This window comes from Triturus cristatus, chromosome 1_1 (assembly GCF_964204655.1).
Source record: "Triturus cristatus chromosome 1_1, aTriCri1.1, whole genome shotgun sequence".
NCBI lineage: Eukaryota > Metazoa > Chordata > Amphibia > Caudata > Salamandridae > Triturus > Triturus cristatus.
Genome location: NC_140579.1, coordinates 770,767,375 through 770,791,647, shown reverse-complemented (window position 1 = coordinate 770,791,647; position 24,273 = coordinate 770,767,375).

The window sequence follows — 24,273 nt, the reverse complement described above, 5'->3', positions numbered from 1 at the left end:
TGAGTTGTCTCGCGGTGCATGATCGCAAGAAGAAAGATGTGATTGCGCGACGCATGACGTCACTGCGGGCGCGAACTGTCGCGAGACAGCGCAAATGGCTAAAAACAATACAACATCTCATGGAGAACGCGACCGGATCAAGAAAACTTGTCGGCGAACGCAGGGATTCTGGTATGGCGATCGCGCACGCGCGAGAATGTATTAATTTACAGCACGAGCAAGAAACAAATTATCGCCAAGCTGCGGAAACCAGAAATTTTGACATTTTCACGCTCTCCACGGAACGCGAAAATGTCAAATTATCGCAATTTCCGCGAAATTTTCGCCCAGGCCTACTTAGAACACCTCTCTGCAACGCAGCTCCCTGCTGCATACTGGAGGTACCTGGTGGGCTAGTTGGCCCCCAGGGACCCCCAGTATTCAAGGGGAATTAGTTCCCCCTCTGCAAATGCGCCAGGGGGCGCGTTTGCAGAGTGGTGCAAGGAGGCCTGATTTTGTTTGTTTTTTATTAAAGGGGGGCTGTGTAGCCCCCCTTCTTTTTCTAATTTATTGGCCCTGGGGACCCCATCCCCCAGGGCCTGCCCCCAATTTGTTTTTAAAAAATACAATTAAAAAAAATCGGGAAGGGGGCCGCGTGGCCCCCCTCCTGAGGCCATAATTTGCCCCGGGGACCCCATCCCCCAGGGCATGGCCCTTTTTTAAAAAAAAAAATTTTTGGAGGGGGCTGCCTTGCCCCCCTCCTTTGGCCACTTATGGCCCCAGGGACCCCATCCCCCGGGCCGGCCCTTTTTTATTTTAAAAAAAAGAAATCATTTTGGGGAGGGGGGGCCACGTGGCCCCCCTCCCGGACGACGAATAGCCCCGGGGACCCCATCCCCCGGGGCTGGCCATCTCTGTTGGGGACCATGGGGGGGTCCCCAATCTCCCCACGGTCCCAGCCGGCTCAGCCAGGACCCGGCATTGCTTTTCCACATGGGGAGCAGCTAACATGCTGCTCCCCATGTGGAAAAGCAATCTGCTTTGCTATTTGGAAGAGAGAGCAGGTTTCCTGCTCTCTCTTCCAAATAGCAAAGCAGTTTGCAATGACAGGGTGGGAGCCGCGAGGCTCCCGCCTTGTCATTGCAAACGGCAGTGTCCCGGGGGTGGGCACCCCGGTACACTGCAGGAGCCGGCCCTGGGGGGTGGCGTTCCCCAGGGCCATCAAGGGCTCCAGGAGGGGGGCCGTGCGGCCCCCCTCCCACCTGTTTCAAAGCCCCAGGGGGTGGTCCCCGGTGCTGGGGGGTCTGTCTCGGACCCCCCAATTTACATATTTAGAGCCCCGGGGAGGTGGTGGCTTGAGCCCCCCCCCCCACAGGGTATATTTTTAAAAAATAAAGCCCCGGGGTGCCGGTTCCTGGGGCCGCGGGGGGCCGTGAGCCCCCCGCCATTCATTTTTTTAAACTCCGGGGGATGGCGGTCCCTGGGAGGGCCTGAGAGCCCTCCCAACAAATATTAAGAATCCCCGGGGGGGTGGCAGTCCCCGTGGCTGGGGGGGCCTGAGAGCCCCGAACTAATATTAAGAAGCCCGGGGGGTGGTGGTCCTCTGGGCTGGGGGGGCCTGAAAGCCCCCCCCACACAACTGAAATAATACCCGGGGTGGCGGTCCACGGGGCTGGGGATGCCTGAGAGCCCCCACCGCACATAATTAAGTAAAGCCCCGGGGGTGGCGGTCCCCGGGGCTGGGGGGCCCCTCCGGGTCCCCCTTTACATAACTATTGCCCCCGGGATTTGGCCCCCGAGGGCCAATTACCAAAGAAGCACGGGAACCCACCCCCAGGACACTGTTGTTTGCTATGAGAGGGTGGGAGTCTACCGCCCTCCCATAGCAAACTCCGTTTCGATTTTCAAAATCCAAACCATTTTGCTTTTCCACACGGAGAGCTGCATGTCAGCAGCTCCCCATGTGGAAAAGCAATGCCGCCTCCCGAAGGACGCGGGGATCCAGCTGGGACCGTGGGGGCGTTGGGGCTCCCCCCAAGGTCCCCAACGTTTTTTATAAGCCCCGGGGGATGGGGTCCCAGGGGGATAATAAAAATTAGTGATGGGGCTATTTTTTTCTTTTACGGTAAAATTAGGAGTCGCACATCCAGCGCGGCTCTCAGCGCGCCCCCCTGGTGTGCACGCGTTGGGTGCACGATTTCTCTCGCGTAGGGTGAGCGATTCCTAACGCGTTTTGTGCACGACTCCAAAAAATAATTTCAAAAAAATTAACAAAAAAAGATTAACAATATAGTTTTACATTTTTTTATTTAAAACCCCAAAATAGTTACAAAATATTTCAATTATTTTTTAAGAAATTCTTTAAAAACATGTCATATTTAAAAAAAAATATGTAAAAAAAAGAACTTTAAAGAATGAAGAAAAACAGTATAAAAACATAAATAAAGCAATTGATACACTGAAAAATAAAGATTTAGAAATCCTATGAAATTCAGTAAAAATCCATAGGTTAGAGATAAGTTATAGATAGCAATTCGCATTTAAAAAACATTTGAAATTCACTTAAAAATCCATAGGTTTCAGGTACGTTATAGTTAGGAATTAGCATTTAAAAAAAACCTTGGAAATTCACTGAAAAAACCATAGGTTTCAGGCACGCTATAGTTAGGAATTAGCATTTAAAAAACCTTAGAAATTCACTGAAAAAACCATAGGTTTCAGGGGCATTATAGTTAGCTGGACATTTCCCTCGTACAAAACCATTGAAATTCCCCCGTTATAGTTAGTTCAGCTAACTATAACTCGCGCCCCCGCAATGCACTGCTGATGACGTCACATATTAAAGCACTCATGACATGGTCAGTGACATCACTGATGACATCTCAAATGACATCACATTTTTTGGAGTCGCGCACCCAACGCGTTACGATTCGCGCACCCTACACAAGAGAAATTGTACACCCAACACGATAGGAGTCGTGCACCTAACGCGTGCACACCAGGGGGGCGCGCTGAGAGCCGCGCTGGATGCGCGACTCCTAATTTTGCCTATGGTTTTTTCAGTGAATATATATATATATATATATATATAATATATATGTTCGAGGCATATGAGCTGCAGATTACACACTTGTGCATAGATCGCCATCTGGTGTTGGGCCCGGATGTTTGCAGTTGTTTTTCCTCTTGGAAAGTCTTTGGAAGTCACGAGGTCGGTGACTCCTTCTTTGGATCGTATTGTGCATGGGCTTCGGCTCCATCCTCAGATTGTTTTTTTCCGCCATCGGGCTCGGATGTGATCTTCGCGCTCCGGTTCCGAACAGGTTTCCAGTTCAATCGACGTGCAATCCTCACCCCAATCCGCAATATTGTTTCGATCACGATCTCCGCACTCGACGCGGCTCTCATTGATCAAGACCTTCGATTCCAGTCCTCGACGCCGGCCTTCGGGCCTACCCAAGCTCCGGTCCTGGCTAATGGAAAGGACTCCCTTCAAGAAGTGCCCTCGATGTGGGTCCGAATTCCCCCACACCGATCTCCACGAAGTATGTAATCTCTGCCTCTCCCCTGAACACGAGGCTCGAGACTGTCCGACGTGCAAGTCCTTCCGGTCCAAGAAAACTATCTGAGACCGAAGAAGAAGAACCATGGCACACTCATCGACGGCGATTCCAGATGACATCTTCGGAGAGGGCATCGACGCTCCAGAAGAACACCTCACCGACGAGGGCCTCGTCAGTGCCTCCGAAGCCGACGATTCAGATGTGGAGGACATCACTCTGGCACAGAGGGTCGTGAGTACCAATTTGCCCCCTCACACCCTCCCCGGCTCCGAAAAAGGCTTCGGTCATGCCTTCGCCTCCGGGCCTAGGTAAAACCAAAGACACTGCTTCCCACACCGCACCTTCGGGACCGGTAAAGAAGCCGATTAAGCCTTCAGGCGGCTCGAGCTCAAGCCAGTCCAACGTCGGTGCCAACAAACATTCCTCCGCACCGACACCGAAAAAGAAAATGGCCTCCTCTTCGGCACCGAGCCCCATAACGAAACACTCGGTGCCGAAACCCAGTTCTAGCTCCTCGGTACCGACCCCATCCACGGAACCGACAAAAGCACACAAGGCCACTGGCACCGAGATCTCGAACTCGAAACCCATCTCGGCACCGACCAAACAAAAAGCCTTTTCCAAGCCGCATACTTCCAAACAGGACACTAAAGCCAGAAAACCAACAGCCCCGATGCCTCCGGTGCCGATGGATAAACCACCTTCAGAAGAACTCTTTACACCGGATCCCTTGCAAAAGACATTAACTAAGGATCCCAAAATCGGACATTTGATGCTCAGCATCAAAAAGAGACAGCTGGAAAAACCTGCCCCAGCTCCACCTCCAAAATGGAAGGACTCTGCTACCTCACCATTCAGAATACCTTCCCCACCTCTACCACCCCCTCCACCTTCTCCCCCTCCACCTTCTCCTTCTCCACCCCCTCCTCATCATTCCCCAACACCCCCTCCGGATGATGATGATCATGACAACACATATTGTGACATAGGGGATGTGCCCCATGACTTACCCACAGGGAACCCTACTCCCACAGGCTCCCCAGACCCATGGGACGACTATAACATCCCCGACATCCCTAACGTCCCACAAGATGATCTCTATCCTTCGAGACCATCCCCACCAGAAGACTCATTGGGGTTCAACCATTTACTCGAAAGGGCTGCACACTATCACGGGGAGATCTCCATACCGACCCCGTGGAGGAGGATTTCCTCCTCGATACTTTCGACACCACGCATAGGGCCATCTCCATACTGCCAATGCTCAAGGGGGTTATAAAACATGCGCCAGAGGTCTTTAAAGACCCAGTCAGAGCCAGGCTCATTAACCCGCGCATTGAGAAGAAATATAAAGCTGTCCCTACAGATCCCTCCTACATCAGAGGGCCAGCACCACTAGATTCCCTGGTAGTGTCCACAGCACGAAAGAGGGCCAACTCCCAGGTGTCAGGCGAAGCACCACCACCTGACAAAGAGTCAAAACTCTTGGACGCATCCGGGAAGCACACTGCATCACAAGCTGCCAACATATGGCGTATCGCCAATACACAAGCGCTACTAGCACGATATGACCGGGTCCATTATGACGAACTAGATAATGCAACACTTCCCTGACAAATACAAAAATAGGGCAAACGAGTTAATTGAGGAGGGCAAAAGGAGAGAAGATGGAAGTGATCCAAGCTGGCACAGGATGAACTGCTCTATCGAGCTGCTCACAGAGCATATCTGAACAGCTGTAACTCCGCAAGGAGAATGTATCTGGGTGCCCGCATTATGAATGCTAAAAATTCTTCTCAGGAGCTCTTTGCTATAGTAAAGGAGTTCACAAATCCCAGAGCTAATAATCCTCTTCCCCCGCCCACTCAGGAACTCTGTGAAGATTTAGGCAATCACTTTATAAATAAAATTGACAAGATCTACAGCTCCTTCAACCCTGAAGCCAACTCTAGAACTAATCCCTAATATAACGAGGGTAGAAGTGTGTTCTCTAATAGCCAGAGCAAAATCTGGTTCTCCATCAGATTTAATGCCCCCCGCTGTTATGTCAGCACTTTCCTCAGTCCTTGCCGAGTCTCTTACAACTGTTTAATATCTCGCTTGTAACCTCCACTGTTCCGCGCAAGTGGAAGGAGGCACGTATAAAGCCCCTTTTGAAGAAGGCGCTAGCTGACCCTGGTGACCTTCAGAATTCCAGACCTATCTCTCTTCTGCCGTGCTGTGCAAAAATTATGGAGACCTTGGTCAATCAGCACCTCTACCAATATCTAGAGCAGAATAATATACTAGATGCCTCCCAGTCGGGCTTCCGTGTCGCACACAGTACCGAGGTGGCACTGCTGGAGGTAACAGACACCATAAGGATGTCCCTGGATAGGGACGTCCCGGTGATATTGGTCTTATTGGATTTGTCGGCCACTTTCGACACCATCTCCCATCGAATCCTCTTAGATCGGTTGCGAGAGATTGGTGTCGGAGGCAGGGCCTTTAAATGGCTCCAGAATTTCTTGGTGGACCGATCTCAATGTGTCCAGCTTGGGCCATTTAGCTCCCAGATCACCACTATTGATAAGGGGGTTCCCCAGGGCTCAGTTTTGAGCCCTACTCTGTTTAACCTATACGTGGCCGCCCTGGCGGCTATCATCCGTGAGTCCGGGTTTGAATGCATATCTTATGCAGACGATACCCAGATGATAGTCCCCATTGAGAAAAGCCCTGCGGTAACCAGGCTCAAATTCTGCCAATGCATGATCAACATAGTGGAGTGGATGAGGAAAAATTTTCTGCAACTTAACTCCTCAAAGACTGAGATCATCCTATATGGTAAGGCAAAGGAGATGTGGACCCCGGACTGGTGGCCATCTGAACTAGGAGATGCCCCTTCCCCCACAGCCTGGGCGAAGAATCTGCGAAAGCTTAGTAAGATCTTTCCCTGGATCCAGCTCACAGCCAGACAGACCCTTATCCAGTCACTCTTGATCAGTTGACTGGATTATGGCAACTCACTGCTGGTTGGGATGAGGGAGGACCTGGCCGCTAAGTTACAGGTGGTCCAGAATACGGCTGCTCGTCTTATTCTTAATAAGCCTGCTCGGACTCCCTCATTACCCCTTCTGCATCAACTTCACTGACTTTCCATAAAAAAGAGATCCATTTTCAAACTGTTATGCCTAGTTCATAAGTCTCTCCATGGGTTGGGACCATCTTACCTGGCAAGGAAGCTCGTGTGGTACCATCCTACACGACTGCTGAGATCTAGCAGCCGAAATCTGCTCTGCGTGTGCAGAGTCAGAAAGGTCAGGATGGGAGGTCGGGCCTTTTCGTATTTGGCTCCCACCCATTGGAACTCCTTGCCAGATGAGCTCCGTGCCTGTGCGAACTACCGTAGTTTCAAGAAGCTTCTTAAACCTGGCTGTTTTTAGCTGCCCTTTACTGCCTAGTGCCCCGCTCCCATGCACCGAGAGATCCCCCTGGGGATGATTCGCTTGCGCAATATAAGTGAGTTAATAATAATTATAATAAAACCATCACTAATACCTCCATCCGTTGTGCCCTAGATGCAGCAGACACCGCCTCCAGGGTCATCAATACTAGCATCCTCCTCCGTCGCCATGCCTGGCTCAGGATCTCAGGATTTAAACCAAAAGTACAAGCTTCCATCCTGAATCATCCCTTTGACCAGGAACACCTGTTCGGCACAAAAGTGGATGAGGCCCTAGAAAAGTTGAAAAAAGACACGGACACAGCCAAATCTATGGGAGCCTTACAATCACACCCTCCAAGGTGTTCCTTTCGCCGTTCCTCCTTTCGGAGCACATCCAGAGGCTACTCCTCTGATACCGCTTCCACTTCATATAAAGCTCCTTCCCAATCCACCTTCACAAGGGGTTACCAAAGAGGCGGCTACAGGGGCAACAATATTAAAGGCAGAGGCAAGACAAACACCGCCCGCTCTACCTCCACACCTACCCAATGACTTCCCTCCACTCCCCCCAGACCATCCCACTCCGGTTGGGGGCAGACTCCAAAATTTCCTTCATGTCTGGGCTACCATCACCTCAGACAAATGGGTAACACAAATAATTTGGTCAGGCTACTGCCTAGAACTAATATCTACCCCCCCAAACATTCCACCCAGACAACGCCCAATGTCACAGGAACATCTAACATTACTAAAGCAGGAGGTAATCTCCCTCCTACAAAAAGGGGCAATAGAACACGTTCCTACCAACCAACGAAATCTGGGGGTTTACTCCCTATATTTTCTCATACCAAAAATGGACGAGACTCTACGGCCCATCCTAGACCTCTGGCCCCTAAACACATACATACACTCAGACCATTTTCACACAGTAACACTTCAGCAGGTACTTCCCCTGCTCTCCCAAAACGACTTCCTGACCACTTTAGACCTAAAAGACGCTTATTTCCACATTCCTGTACACAACGCTCACAGGAAGTTCCTCAGATTTGTAGTGGACAACCAACACTACCAATTCAAAGTACTCCCATTCGGAGTCACAACAGCACCACGAGTATTCACCAAGTGCCTAGCAGTCGTGGCAGCACACCTCAGGAGACAACACATCCATGTCTTCCCATACCTAGACGACTGGCTAATAAAAGCCAGTTCATACAACCAGTGTGTACAACACCCGCATGCCACTATCCAGCTACTTCACCAACTGAGCTTCACGGTAAACCATGCAAAGTCCCATCTGCAACCGTCCCACGTAAAACAATACCTTGGTGCCACCATAGACACCTCAAAAGAGATAGCCTACCCCAGTCCGGCCAGGATCACAAGCATTCAGGCTCTACGTGCAAAATTTACAGCACAACACTACCTTCCAGCTCAAGTGTTTATGCAACTAATCAGGATGATGGCCTCTTGCATATTCACAGTACCTCACGCAAGACTCCAGATGCGTCCTCTCCAAGAGTGCTTAGCGCGCCAATGGAACCAGGCCCAGGGTCAATTAACAGATCTGGTGTTGGTAGACGGTCGTACCCATCGCTCTCTGCAGTGTTGGACCGCCAAAAACCTTTCCAAAGGGCGACCGTTCCTGGACCCGGTTCCTCAGATAGTACTGACAACGGACGCATCGCTCTCCGGCTGGGGAGCTCACCTACTACATCACACCATGCAGGGCAGATGGACACCTCAACAAAAGTTACTCCACATCAACCATCTGGAGTTACTAGCCATATTCTTAGCCCTAAAGGCCTTTCAAACACAAATATCAGGGAAGGCAGTCCTAGTCTGCACAGACAACATGACGGCCATGTACTATATACAAAAACAAGGCGGCGCACACTCTCCACTGCTCTCTCACCTAGCACAGAGCATATGGAGATGGGTCATACCCCAGAAAATCTTTCTCCTGGCCCAACATGTCCCAGGAGTCCAAAACACTATGGCCGATCTACTCAGCAGACAGACACAACAGATCCACGAGTGGGAACTACATCCACAAGTTCTTCACCCGTATTTTCAAATGTGGGGGCATCCACAGATAGACCTCTTCGCCACCCACAAAAACACCAAATGCCCAAGCTTCGCCGCCAGATATCCACACCCATTGTCCAAAGGCAATGCAATATGGATGAACTGGTCAGGCAGATTTGCGTACGCTTTTCCGCCTCTCCCACTCATTCCATTAGTGGTGCGCAAACTACAACAACACTCCCTCACTCTCATCCTAGTAGCTCCAACTTGGGCCAGACAACCGTGGTACACCACACTGCTGGAACTATCTGTAGTACCGCACCAAAAGTTACACCTCTTAACCCAGAACCATGGAGAGATCAGGCACTCGGACCCAGCTCAGCTCAACCTAGCGATCTGGCTCCTGAAATCCTAGAATTCGGTTACCTCAATCTTCCCCCTGACTGTATGAACGTCATCAAAGAAGCTAGGCGACCCACCACTAGAGCGTGCTACGCCGCCAAGTGGAAACGTTTTGTTGTCTATTGTCACAACAATACCATCAATTCCCTAGATGTGTCCATTCAACACATCATAGGCTATTTACTACACCTACAAAGATGCAATCTAGCCTATACATCTATTAGACTGCACCTCACAGCCATAGCAGCTTATCTGCAAAACAGGCAACAATTATCACTTTTTAGAGTACCTGCCATTAAAGCTTTCATAGAAGGCCTTAAAAGAATAATTCCCCCCAGACTGCCACCCTCACCTGTGTGGAACCTAAACATCGTTCTCACCAGACTAATGGGGCCTCCCTTCAAACCTCTGCACAAATGTGAACTTCAATTCCTAACATGGAAAACCGCTTTTCTTGTAGCCATCACTTCCCTCAGAAGGGTCAGTGAGATACACGCACTTACCATTCAAGAACCTTTTCTCCAAATGCACCATAACAAGGTTGTTCTCCGTACCAACCCAAAATTCCTCCCTAAAGTCATTTCTCCCATACACCTAAACCAAGCGGTAGAACTATCAGTATTCTTCCCGCAACCACAGACCGTTGCAGAGAGAGCTCTTCACACACTAGATGTCAAAAGAGCCTTACTCTACTACATACAGAGAATACAACCTTTCCGTAAGAACAAACAGTTGTTTGTCTCTTTCTCTCCACCACACAAAGGCAACCCCATCTCCAAGTCGGGAATAGCTAGGTGGATTGTCAAATGCATTCAGATTTGCTACGACAAAGCAAAACGAACACTATCCGTTCCCCCTAAAGCCCACTCTACACGTAAAATAGGGGCTTCAATGGCATTTTTTGGGAACATCCCATTAGATGATATCTGCAGAGCAGCTACATGGTCAACACCGCACACTTTCACTAAACACTATTGTGTAGATGTGCAAACTAAGCAACAGGCTAGTGTGGGCCAGGCTGTACTCAAAACATTATTTCCAAACACTTCAACAGATACGGGTGGTCACCGCTAAGGGTGGGTACTGATATATAATCTATGCACAAGTGTGTAATATGCAGCTCATATGCCTCGAACGGAATATGCTACTTACCAGTATGCATCTGTTCTGGGCATGCAGAGCTGCAGATCTACACACGCCCACCCGCCTCCCCGGCTACCTGTATCTGTTCCAGTTTATCTTATTTAGATACAACACACATGGGCATCTTTCCTGTTATTACTACGCTCCATCTTTCCCTGTTGGCGGAAAACAATCTGAGGATGGAGCCGAAGCCCATGCGCAATACGATCCAAAGGAGGAGTCACCGACCTCATGGCTTCCAAAGACTTTCCAAGAGGAAAAACAACTGCAAACATTCGGGCCCAACACCAGATGGCGATCTATGCACTAGTGTGTAGATCTGCAGCTCTACATGCCAAGAACAGATGCATACTGGTAAGTAGCATATTTCAAATCTTTCACCAAAATTCCTCTGCAGTAATGCAGAAAGGAAATCACCACACTCCAAAGAAATAGTTCAATAAACTGGATTTACGGTGGTTAGTGGGAACCATTTGCATGTTAAAATAAATCCCATTTATTGAACGATTTCGGATTTATGGTGGTTAGTGGTGACCATTTGCACGGTAAAATAAATCCCATTTATTGAACGATGTCTTTGGAGTGCGGTGGTTTCCTTACTGCAGAGGAATTTTGGTGAAAGTTTAATTGCAAGGACTGGCTCTTCCTCGACACCAGCACCCACTATGAAACAGAGTGCTCTCCTTGGGGCTGTTTGGTGATGGAAAGATATATAAATATATATATATCAAAGAAACTTCCCAAATGTGCAGTCGCGCACAACGATAGGAACGGACAACTTCAATCGCCAGTGCTTGAAAATAGTATTTATTAGAAATAAATTACGTGCCTAGTCCATGACGCGTTTCGAGCCACTCGGCCCTTGCTCACATGACCGCGTTACGTGCATAACAGTGCATTTAAAGTGAAATCACCAATAAGCACCTGAAAACAATCCAAAGGCATTGCTACGGAAATAGAAAAAATACTATTGCGTGTTAATTCATTATATTCACGACTAAATATCAAATCCCTAGCTGAATCATGAAAAACACTCCTGTAACATTATTAACTTAAGCTGAAATTACCTGAAAATTTGCTAAACACATTTGATAAGTTTACCAGTCACATAATCAACAATGTACGCTGTACGCATAAATCCGATCTGTCTATGTAAAGCCAAAAGAATATTTTTTTTGAATGGTTAAACTGTTGGTCACAGGGACTTCCATGATTGAACATAATGCATAATATATAAACAGCAAAAGGAAATGCAATGTGATGTAAATAACTGGAAGTTATTAATACTAGGTACAAATACCCTATTGTGAACAGGTATTGTGACTCCACAGATTTGCAAAATCAATTGGCTGCTCTGTACACGTAAAATGATACACTTGGAATGATCAAATGGGATAACATCCCAAGAACACTTTATAGAGGTGGTTGAATCCATGTTTGGAGATATATACAAGTGAGTGACACGATTTGTATGCCATAATGATTTAAGTGCTCAGTGCTAAGGTGCAAATAAAATTGTGTGTAAAGTGCTAGTGATTAAAATGTTGTGTTCAGAATGTCAGCCAAAAATCACCGACTCCAAAATGGAGAGGGATTAAAGAGTACTAAATCATAATTTTAGGTATAGATACCCAAGGCTGATACCTGACAAAAGGGATCCCCCTTAAAAAACGACCCAAAATATGTTGTTCATCAAGTAGAACTACAAACCAATGTACAGATCTGATAGGGTCACGTGACCAGGACAGTATCATTACTAAGGATTGCACAGTTACAGATCAACACCCGAGTGTCGTGGGGTGTTGTTAGGGTGTTTGTTGGTAACGGAATGACCATTGGCATAAGGATGGAATAAACCAATAATTGTAAATCCGAGATATAGGTTATGGGGCATAGAATATGATGGCATAGCCACTGACATATTCCCTTACCGCATGCACTGGCCAGGTATTAATTACAGAAAATGGTGCATGTCTTCGCCAGTATTGAGACCATGGGGGCATTTGGTGTCAAGCTCGATGATATAGCGAGACTCCAATTGTCGCAATCGCTTTTCGCGATTGCCTCCTCTTTTCTGGCTGGGTACAGAATCTAGAACGCAATACTTGAGACAATTGAGATAGTTGGCATGCACCATTTTGAAGTGTCTGGCCACTGGATATGTGGGATCTGAATTGACAATAGCTCGCAAATGCTGGAGAATGCGAGCATGCACCGGTAACTTGGTGCTGCCGATGTATTTCAGTCCGCAAGTGCATTCTAACATGTAGACTGCATATTCCGTTCTGCAGGAGTAGTGTCCTTTAATGGGGTAACTTTCCGTCGAAAAGGCAGTGGTATAGCTATTGGTATTTATCCCGAATTTGCAGGCGCGGCAGGAACTGCACCTGTAAAATCCTGATTTGGGAGATAACCAACTGCCTTTGGATGTTAATTCAGGACTAGATCGCACTAAGTCATTGTGCATGGAGTAGGCTTTCCGGAAAGTGATGGCAGGCCTAATAGGGAGTACCTGTTTGAGAGTAGAATCTGTCAAAACAATAGGCCATTGTTTATTGATGATGGTCTTAATTTGTTTGGCCTGTCTGCTGTATGTGGTAATGAGCCTACATGACACTTGATTGCACTGGGAATCATCTATAGGGTTTGATGTAGTTCTATTCAATGAATGTGCAGTGTTACTTAGTAATGACAATCTGTCTGTGCTGTTGGCCTTGTCTCTAGCTGATTTAAGTTTGTGAGGATTGTATCCTCTCTCTAAGAACCTCTGTGTAGCCTCATCTTGATGGCGAATCAACTCATTGGAGTTGCTACAAGCTCGGCGTATGCGTAGATATTCGCCGTAGGGTAGACTGGTAATGGTGTGGGCTGGATGGAAGCTTTTGGCATGTAAAATGCTATTGCCTGCTGAAGGTTTACGATACAGACATGTCTCTATGTGGTCGTTCTCAATGTACAGTTGAATATCAAGAAAATTGCAGACTGAATTGTCTATGTTGGCGGTGAAGTGTAGATTGATGGTGTTCATGTTGATTTTGTTGACAAAATCCTCAGCTTCCTCATGCGTACCATGCCAAATGACAAAAATGTCGTCGATATAACGCCACCACCTGATGACATGTTTGCTCCACAAAGCCCTGTGCTCTTGCTGTAGGACATGCTCCTCCCACCAGCCCACGTGTAAACACGCGTAGCTGGGGGAGAAGCATGCCCCCATCGCAACTCCCTGCAGTTGTTGAAATAATGTACCATCGAAAGTAAACACGTTGTTAAACAAACACCAGCGGATCATAGAAATCAACATCTTATTGTGGGAATAAAACTCAATGGGTCTTTTGTTGAGAAAAAATTCAATAGCTTGAATTCCGTCGGTGTGCCGGATACTGGTGTAGAGTGAAGAAATGTCCAGTGTTATGAAACAATATTCTGAGGGCCAAATATGATTGTTGAGTTTGCACAAGAAGTCTTTGCTGTCACGTAGATATGTTGGTAGTTGAGTTACAAAATCCTGTAAATAGTAATTGATATAACGAGAGGTGTTTTCAAAAATGCTTTTGTTAGCAGAAATGATTGGTCTACCCTGTACCGGATTAATACCTTTATGAACTTTGGGTATGAAGTAAATTGTTGGAAGAACAGGGTATGAATTGTAAAGGAAATTAAATTCGTCCTTGCTGATCAAATTGTCTCTTCTCCACATCATGAGATCGTCTTTATAGTTTTTACTGATATTGTTGAACTCAGTTGTGTTGGTTCTGCGGTAACATTCTTCATCATTTAAGTGTCGATAGGCTTCAACTTTGTATTCCTTCTTACCCCACAGTACTATATTGCCACCTTTGTCGCTGTTGTTAATGATGATCTCATGATTGGTGCTGAGTTTTTTCATCAATTGGAAATAAGTACGTGGTTGATGTTTGGAGTAAAATCCCTTTTTATTCTGCTTGTTTTGAGTAACATGGATTTTCTTTAATTCTTCAATGATCCTATCGTGAAAAATGTCAACCGCGTCCCGGGGCATAATAGGAACAAATGTGGAGGTGGGTTTGAAGGGACTTTGACCAGGAAGGGAGATGTTGATACCTTCTATGTCCTTCAGTTCTTGTGTGTTGATGCTTTCACTATCATGGTCATCAGTGTTGTCACTCAGTGAGTAGAGAGTTTTCATCACTTGTAGATCACCGGCCACGAGGTTCTCACATTGATTAGTAGCTGAACTAGATAGCTCTTGACTTAGCAATGATTTGGGAGCACTTATAGTTTTTTGCTTGATGACTGAAACATTTTTTACTTTTTCTTTTTCTTTTTCTTTGATTTTTTTGTTATTATTGCTGGCATTGTTTGTGTTGACTTGTTTTTTGATGGTATAATATTTAGTTAGTTTAAGTTTACGAATAAATTTGACAACATAGACTCTTGTTTCGCTGTAATTAAAATTACTTTCTGGACAGAAACTGAGACCTAGAGCTAGTAATTGTTTTTCTGCATTACTGCATTACTAAGCTTAACATCCGTTAGATTGATGATGGTACGATCAGCTGATGTTAGCGTTGTTGCCATCTCTTTCTCTGCTGCCCCCTTCCTCTGCCTCTTGGTGCATTTGCGCCTCTCTCTTCTGCGTTGATTTCTTTTCTGTTTGGTTGTGCAGTGGTGTTCCGAGATCTCAGTGATTTTTCCGGTCCTCTGCTATATATATATATTCACTGAAAAAAACCATAGGTTTCAGGCACGTTATAGCTAGGAATTAGCATTTAAAAAAACCTTAGAAATTCACTGAAAAAACCATAGGTTTCAGGGGCGATATAGTTAGCTGAACTTTTCACTCGTACAAAACCATAGAAATTCCCCCATTCTAGTTAGTTCAGCTAACTATAACTCGCGCGCCCGCAATGCACTGCTGATGACGTCACATATTACATCACTCATGACATGGTCAGTGACATCACTCATGACATCACTGATGACATCTCAAATGACATCACTGATGACATCATCCAGTGAATGTGTGTTTTTCTGAAAATTATATATGTTTTATATATGTATATCTCAAGGTCGATGGAAGAATAAATGGGTATCTCACTTTGTGTATAAGTGGCTGCATGGGTTGGTGAGTAGCTACATGAGTGTCTATATAGGTTATTAGTTGATTTTTGAGTATCAGTATGAGTGTCTGATGTCTGTATGGTTCGGTGGGGGTATTACGTAGTGCATAGGTGCATGAATGAGTGACTCACTGTTTGTATGTGTTGAAGACAGCATGTGTGCAGGACTGTATGGGTGGATGAGTGTGTGCATGGGTGTGTTAGTGAGTGAATGACTGTCTCAATAGTTACTCTATGAGTAACTACATATGTTTTAAACTAGTATATGTGACTATTGGTGTATATAAGTGAGTATATGTGAGAGTGAGAGATTGAAAGAGTTCCTGTATGAATAAGTATGTGTTTCTATAAGTGATTGTTTAAAAGACTAAGTATGTGTAAGTTTCTGTAGAAGTAAGTGTGGTGGTGTGTGTATAACTGAATATGCAGGTAAACGGATGTTTGATTCTTTATTAGCATGAGTGACTACGTGTGTGAGTAACTTTATGGATGAGTGGCGTTGTGTAACAGAATGTATAGGTATATGAATACATATGATGAGTGAGTGCATGTATGAGTGACTGTATAGGACTGTTGGTGAATGAGTGGATGTGTATGTGGATCTTACAATTACTGAATAGGTTGTTGTAACTGGTATTGGTATGTACATTGTTTTGAAAATTTTAATTTCTATTTTTTAATGTGTGTATGAAAGGTTATATTAGGGGGAGAGGAGGTCTGCCACTCTATCACAAGGATGATGTCATCAGTGATGTCATGAGTGATGTCACTGACCATGTCATGAGTGATGTAATATGTGACGTCATCAGCAGTGCATTGCTGGCGCGTGAGTTATAGTTAGCTGAATTAACTATAACGGGGGAATTTCTATGGTTTTGTACGAGTGAAAAGTCCAGCTAACTATATCGTCCCTGAAACTTATGGTTTTTTTAGTGAATTTCTAAGGTTTTTTAAATGCTAATTCCTAGCTATAACGTGCCTGAAACCTATGGTTTTTTCAGTGAATTTCAAAGGTTTTTTAAATGCTAATTTCTAACTATGCCTACAGAGATAGGACATGTGAAGAAAGAAGGAAAAACGCACAGAAAGAAAAAAAACAAATGCAGAAAGAAGCAACAGAAGTCCTCAAAGACGAAGAAAAGTGCAGGAAGAAATATAACATGCAGAAAGAACAAACAGAAGAGCAGAAAGAAGCCTTGTTGCAAAATCATCCTGTACCCTCAACTTTTTCAGACGGATTCTGGTGGTAACTGAGTCTGCCTAAGCAGTCCTAGAGCCAGTGCTATGTAAAAAGACACTCAGAATACAGTGAAAACACCTACATACACTAGGGCACACTATGCGTTGGGGTCCCCCTGTGATTAGCATGACCTCCTCTGTAAGCCCCTAGTGTATAATAGGGCAGGGGATTAAAACGACCTCTTAAAACGCACCACAGGGCGTGTTTGAACACGTCACCTCATGCCCCGTCCCCTCCCTTCCCCACTGTGTAAACACACCCTGTAGCCATTTTAAGTTGGGAGATTAAGTCCCCTTGAATCCTGAGGGTCCCTAGGGTCCAACTAGACCACTAGGTACCTCCAGTAAGCGCCACAGAGCTGCGTTGCAGAGAGGTGTAAAAAGTGGCACGGCCTGCACCACCTCTCTGCAACGCAGAGCAGTGGTGCTTACTGGAAGCACCTGGTGGGCTAGTTGGACCCCAGGGTCCCTCAGGATTGAAAGGGAATTATTTCCCCAACTTAAAAACGCGCCACAGGGCGTGTTTGCACACGTCACCTCAGGCCCCGTCCCCTCCCTTCACCACTGTGTAAACGCGCCCTGTGGCCGTTCTGAGTTGAGAGATTAAGTCCCCTTGAATCCTAAGGGTCCCTAGGGTCAAACTAGCCCACTAGGTACCTCCAGTAAGTGCCACAGAGCTGCGTTGCATGGAGGTGTAAAAAGTGGCGTGGCCTCAGAACACCTGTCTGCAACGCAGCTCCGTGGCCCATACTGGAGATACCTGTTGGGCTAGTTGGCCCTCAGGGACCCTCAGTATTGAAGGGGAATTAATTCCTAAACTTACAACTGGCCAGGGGGCGCGTTTGCAGAGTGCTGCACGGAGGGGGCATGGCCTCCGGCGCGATGCCGGTCTTTTATTTATTTATTTTTAAGAAGGAGGGCTGTGTGTCCCCCTTTCTTTTTCTAATTTATTAGCCCTGGGGACCCCATCCCCCAGGGCCTGCACCCTCATTTTTTTTGTTGAAAAAAATTAATTTTGCCCTCCCAAGGCCTTAATCGGCCCCGGGGACCCCAACCCCCGGGTCATGGCCTTTTTTTTTTTTTTTAATTTTTTTTATTCTTTAGGAGGGGGGCTGTGTTGCTGGACAAACCGTATGTACCTATCACCATGACGATTTGCTTGATATTCATTAAAAGGCGACTATGCATACAATGAATCCACGTAGAATGTATTCACACCGCTAGTGAAGCTCTGGCATGTCTGACACCCTACCGTGCCTAATCCTGGCGCCCCCGCTGGTGGGTACTCTCCAAGTAGACACCCTTGTCGTTTATTTATACAAACATGGGTAGCTATTGACGGGCACATTTAATACACATGCACACCAAACCATTCAAAGAGGATTCGACAAACATTCGACCAAACTATGCAAGAATCCCCCTCACCGTTAATAAAACACACATCCACCGCCGAATGTGTAATACATTTTATTTTACTCTCTGGAAAGGAGACAAACCTCACTTGAGAGTCACAGCGTACTCCTGGCTGAGCCCAATGCTGTGTTACACCCACCATTGCCTGCCGAGTGCCACACACCTCTGTGTTGTATTCCACCAGCTAGTGCATATGCTATGACACTCTCTAGCCCATGTGCACTGTAACACTACCCCTTGAATATGTCATGCCACACTTGCCTTTGCACGGGTTATATTGCCCCATCTAACGTGCCTTCCTCGATGCCTATGTTATAAAGCACAGCGCTATGCCATACTTATTACAATCTGGGATCCATATCTTTGTCACAGTGCATATGCAATGTTACACTACCCAGCACATATTTTATATTACAACTTTAGAGACTACTTAGGTTACACAACACTGCCCTGTGCATATTACACTCCAAGGCGCATATCACATAGCAAGCGCTAGTGCCTGTGCTATCTCGCGCTCTCCAATGAATCTGTCATTGCGCACAATGTATTGCATATTATATTTCATGCCCCGGTTCATCTTATATCACACTTTTTGGTGCATAGTTTATACCATATACTATATCTAGTTTTCATTTTCAATCGTGCTCTCAGGACTATGTTCTATATAACACTGCGTCCACCTACCCTTTTCACAGGCATTACATTTTGCGATGGGGGTGGAAGGTCAGGGGATGTTTCTGCCAAGTGAGCCCGGAGTCACAGTCCCAAAAGTTCTCTTCTTCCTGAATAAAAGTGAGATTATGCTGCATACTTGTTCATATTTTAAGTAGTTCGCACAGACACACATTTTAAAAACAATAAAGTTCCTAATACCCACCTTCTATGAACAGTTAGCTTGCTGCCCCATCCACCTCCTCCCTATCCTCTGTTGTCTGAATCCATGGACTAGCCTCCTCCCTCCTGACATGCATGGTCTGATGTGCTGCCACTGCCCTCCATTTTGCATGATGTACCAGTCCACTCCTCCTGCCCTCCATTGCCCAATTCTATGGGCAATCTTTGACCTCCTGCTTAGCCTCTGTGCTTAGCTTGCTGCCCCTATTCTCCTTCCCCCTGCCCTCCGCTGTCTTTGTGCATGCCCCTGCTCCATCCTTTTTGACCACCATGTTCCATGGACCTGCCACTCCTATCTACTCTGAGTGTTCTGTTGAGCTACCACTCCCCTCCCACCTGCCTAGCATTGTCAGAGGACTGTAACCTGTCCCTGCCACCTCCACCCTGCCTGTCCACATGCCATGCCCCTATCCCCTTCCTCCTGTCCTACATGGTCCATTTTACTGCCACACCCTTCTGCCCTCCCTGATCTGTTGTGCTGCAACTGCTCCTCCTGCCTGCCCCGCACGGTCTGTTGTGAGGCCCCTTCCCCTGAACTCTCTTGTCTGTGCCCAGGTCCTGACCCTCCTTTCTATCCTCCATGGTCCTTTGTGCATGCCCCTGCACCCTCCTTCTTGCCCATCATAGCCATTGTGCTGCCACTAACCCTCCCGCTTGCCATGCATGGTCTTCTGTGCTGCCATGGCCCCTCCCACCTTCCCTGTGTGGTCAGCTAGCTGCTCCTGACCCCCTCCCACCTTCCCTCCATGGTTTGTGTGTATGCCATCAGTCTCACTGTTGCTCTCCATGGTGTGTCTTGTTTCTAGTGCCCATCCTGCCTGACCTCCATGGTCATCTTGCTGCTCCTGCCCTGCCCCCTTGCCCCCAGCCCTCTGTTTCCATGTGCAGACCCCTATTCCCTCCTTCCTGGCTTGTCGGTTCCATTGTAATGCCCCTGATCCGTCCCTCCTGCCCTTTATGGTCTGTTATGCTGCAGCTTTCTCTCCTGTCTGTCCATTATGGTCAGCTAGCTACCATTGCCTCTTTCCCCTCTGTTGTCTGTTGTCCATGTGCATGGTCCTGTCCCCTCCATATTGCTTTCTATGGATTGTTGTGCTGCACTCCCGTCCAGCATGCCCTATGTGGTGTATTGTGCTGCTGTAAACCCTGATGCCTGCCCTGTAGGGTCAGTTTGGTGCACCTCTCAATGTCCCTCCTGTCCTCTGTTATCCGAGTCCATGTCCCTACCCCAATTCCTCCTGCCTACCATGATCCAATGTACCATACTTGCGAACATTTTGAACTTGGTAAGAGGGAGATTTTGAAATAAAACTGGGGTATTGATTTTCCCCTTTGAGTTACATTGAAAAAGAGAAGATTGTAGACAGGAACCAGATCAAGTAAAGCCCATTTGAGCTTAAAAACATTGGACGTTCCCTGGCTGAAACGGGTCCGTTGGCATGTATGGTTGTATGACCACTGCCTCTTCCTTCTGCCCACAATGGTCTATTACATCACCACAGCCTCTCTTGCCAGTCCTGTATTGTTGGTTTGTAGCCCCTGCCCCCCTTTCCACTGCCCTCCATAGTCTGTTGTGCTGCCACTGCCCTTCCTGCCTGCCTAGTGTGGTCAAATTGTTGCCTCTGCACTCTCCTACCTGCCTTCAATTTTCAGAGTCCGTGCCCCTGGCCTCTGCCTCTCAACAGTATCCCAATGAACAACTAGATTGCTAACATTCTATATTTATTACAAAAGTGTGGACTGCCTGACGTCATCTTGATGTAATCAAAACTGTAATGCCTAGAGCATTTCCTTTAGAAATTACATATATGAGATGGTCTTATTTGCATCAAAATTATGGTTAGTGCTCTAAAAAACAAAAATGAGGACATATTTTCTGAGTTTTCAAATAGCGACAAAGAACTTAAATTATTTCTAATCTTAGTTTTTTTATCCAGTTGACCACTTGATTAAATGTTGCATCCAAGGGGAGAGGGTGTGGTGTTACTTCCAGAGCTTCAGACTTTGCAACTGGGGAACCAGGTTGGAGTTTCTGCTTCAGCACAACATTCTGTGATTCTGGTCAAATCACTTAATCTCCCCATGTCTACAACCAAAATGAATTTGATCTTGTGTGATGTAACCAATGCTCATGTAAAGCACTCCAATACCTGACAAGTCTGCACTATATAAAACTGGAAATACACAAAAAATAAGTGTTTTGCACACTTCTGTCATTGGGCTACATTTGGGCTACATTTGGGTGATATTTGGGCTATATTTGGGCTCTTTTGTCTCTGGTGGTCATTTTAGGAGATTTATTTGTTATGAAGTTTCCTAATTTCCTCATTTACTGCAGTCTCCTCAGTAGGAAATGCTTTCAGTTTTTTACTTTGATTCCATCAAGAAGGTATTCAGATATGTCACACATTTGCCATAAATTCTGAATGTTAGCACTCTAGTTGCTCATTAGATCACTGTAGTTAAGCTACTGCTCACCACGGATGTCTGCTGCTAGTATTAGAAGTGCATGTTTCAGTCTGCATATCAGAATTTTTTAATGAAATAGAAGAGGATTTGAGAAGTCACTCAAAATATGCCCTAATTTTTCTTTCTTGAGCACTAATCATAATTTCTATGGCAAAATGAACCCCCTCATTGTGTTCCTTTTTAAATTAAATGTTTTAAGTGTTACCAGTTTATTCCAATCAAGATGGCTTCAGGTATGCCATACTTTTGTCATAAGTAAGACAGTAAGCGCTCTAGTTGATCTTAAGAACACTCTGGGACTTTCTGTCATTGGGCTACATTTGGCCTACATCTGGGTGATATTTGGGCTACATTTGGGCTCTTTTGTCTCTGGTGGCCATCTTGGGAGATGTATTTGTTATGAAGTTTCCTAATTTCCTCATTTACTGCAGTCTCCTCAGTAGGAAATACTTTCAGTTTTTTACTTTGATTCCATCAAGAAGGCATTCAGATTTGTCACACATTTGCCATAATTTCTGAATGTTAGCACTCTAGTTGCTCATTAGATCACTGTAGTAAAGCTACTGCTCACCAGGGAAGTCTGCTGCTGGTATTCAAAGTGCATGTTTCATTCTGCATGTCAGAATTGTTTTATGAAATAGAAGAGGATTTGAGAAGTCAAAATGTGCCCTAATTTTTCTTTCTGCAGCACTAACCATAATTTCTACGGCAAAATGAACCCCCTCATTTTGTTCCCTTGTAGATGGTTAGAGGTGTGCCATATTTTTGTCATAAGTAAGACTGTTAGCGCTCTAGTTGTTCGTTAGAACACTCTGGGACATTCTGTCATTGGGCTATACTTGGGCTACATCTGGGTGATATTTGTGCTACATTTGGGCACTTTTGTCTCTGGTGGCCATTTTGGGAGACTTATTTGTTATGAAGTTTCCTAATTTCCTCATTTACTACAGTCTCCTCAGTAGGAAATACTTTCAGTTTTTTACTTTGATTCCATCAAGAAGGCATTCAGATGTGTCACACATTTGCCATCAATTCAGAAGGGAAAAAAACTTATTTTTTGTGTATTTGCAGTTTTATATAGTGCATACTTGTCAGGTATTGGAGTGCTTTACATTAGCATTGGTTACATCACACACGATCAAATTCATTTTGGTGTAGACATGGGGAGATTAAGTGATTTGACTAGAATCACAGAATGTTGAGCTGAAGCTGAAACTCCAACCTGGTTCCTCAGTTGCAAAGTCCACAGCTCTGGAAGTAACACCACATCCTCTCCCCTAAGTGCAACATTTAATCAAGTGGTCAACTGGATAAAAAAACATAAAGATTACAGATAATTTAAAAGTTCTTTGTCGCTATTTGAAAACTCAGAAAATATGTCCTCATTTTAGTTTTTTAGAGCACTAACCATCATTTTGAGTCAAATAAGACCCTCTCATATATGTAATTTCTAAAGGAAATGCTTTAGGTATTACAGTTTTGATTACATCAAGATGACGTCAGGCGTTCCACACTTTTGTAATAAATATATAATGTTAGCAATCTAGTTGTTCATTGGGATACTGTTGAGAGGCAGAGGCCAAGGGCACGGACTCTGAAAATTGAAGGCAGGTAGGAGGGTGCAGAGGCAACAATTTGACCACACTGGGCAGGCAAGGGCAGTGGCAGCACAACAGACTATGGAGGGCAGTGGAAAGGCGGGCTGGGGCAACAAACCAACAATACAGGGCTGGCAAGAGAGGCTGTGGCAATATAATAGACCATTGTGAGCAGAAGGAAGAGGCAGTGGTAGTACAACCATACATGCCAACAGACCCATTTCAGCCAGGAAACTTCCAATGCTTTTAAGCTCAAATGGGCTTTATTTGATCTGTCTCCTGTCTACAATCTCCTATTTTTCAATGTAACTCAAAGGGGAAAATCAATACCCCAGGTTTTTTTTTTAAATCTCCCTCTTACCAAGTTCAAAATGTTCGCAAGTATGGTACATTGGATGATGGTAGGCAGGGGGAATTGGGGTAGGGACATGGACTCGGATAACAGAGGACAGGAGGGTCATGGAGAGGTGCACCAAACTGACCCTACAGGGCATTCATCAGGATTTGCAGCAGCACAATACACCACACAGGGCATGCGGAACGGGAGTGCAGCACAACAATCCATAGAAAGCAATAGGGAGGGAACGGGACCGTGCACATGGACAACAGAGAACAGAAGGGAAAGGGGCAATGGTAGCTAGCTGACCATAATGGACAGACAGGAGAGAAAGCTGCAGCATAACAGACCATAAAGGGCAGGAGGGACGGATCAGGGGCATTACAATGGAACAGACAAGCCAGGAGGGAGAGAATAGGGGTCTGCTCATGGAAACAGAGGGCTGGGGACAAGGGGGCAGGGCAGGAGCAGCAAGATGACCATGGAGGTCAGGCAGGATGGGCACTAGAAACAAGACACACCATGGAGAGCAACAGTGAGACTATGATGGCATACACACAGACCATGGAGGGAAGGTGGGAGGGGGTCAGGGGCAGCTAGCTGACCACACAGGGAAGGTGGGAGGGGCCATGGTAGCACAGAAGACCATGCATGGCAAGCGGGAGGGTTAGTAGCAGCACAATGG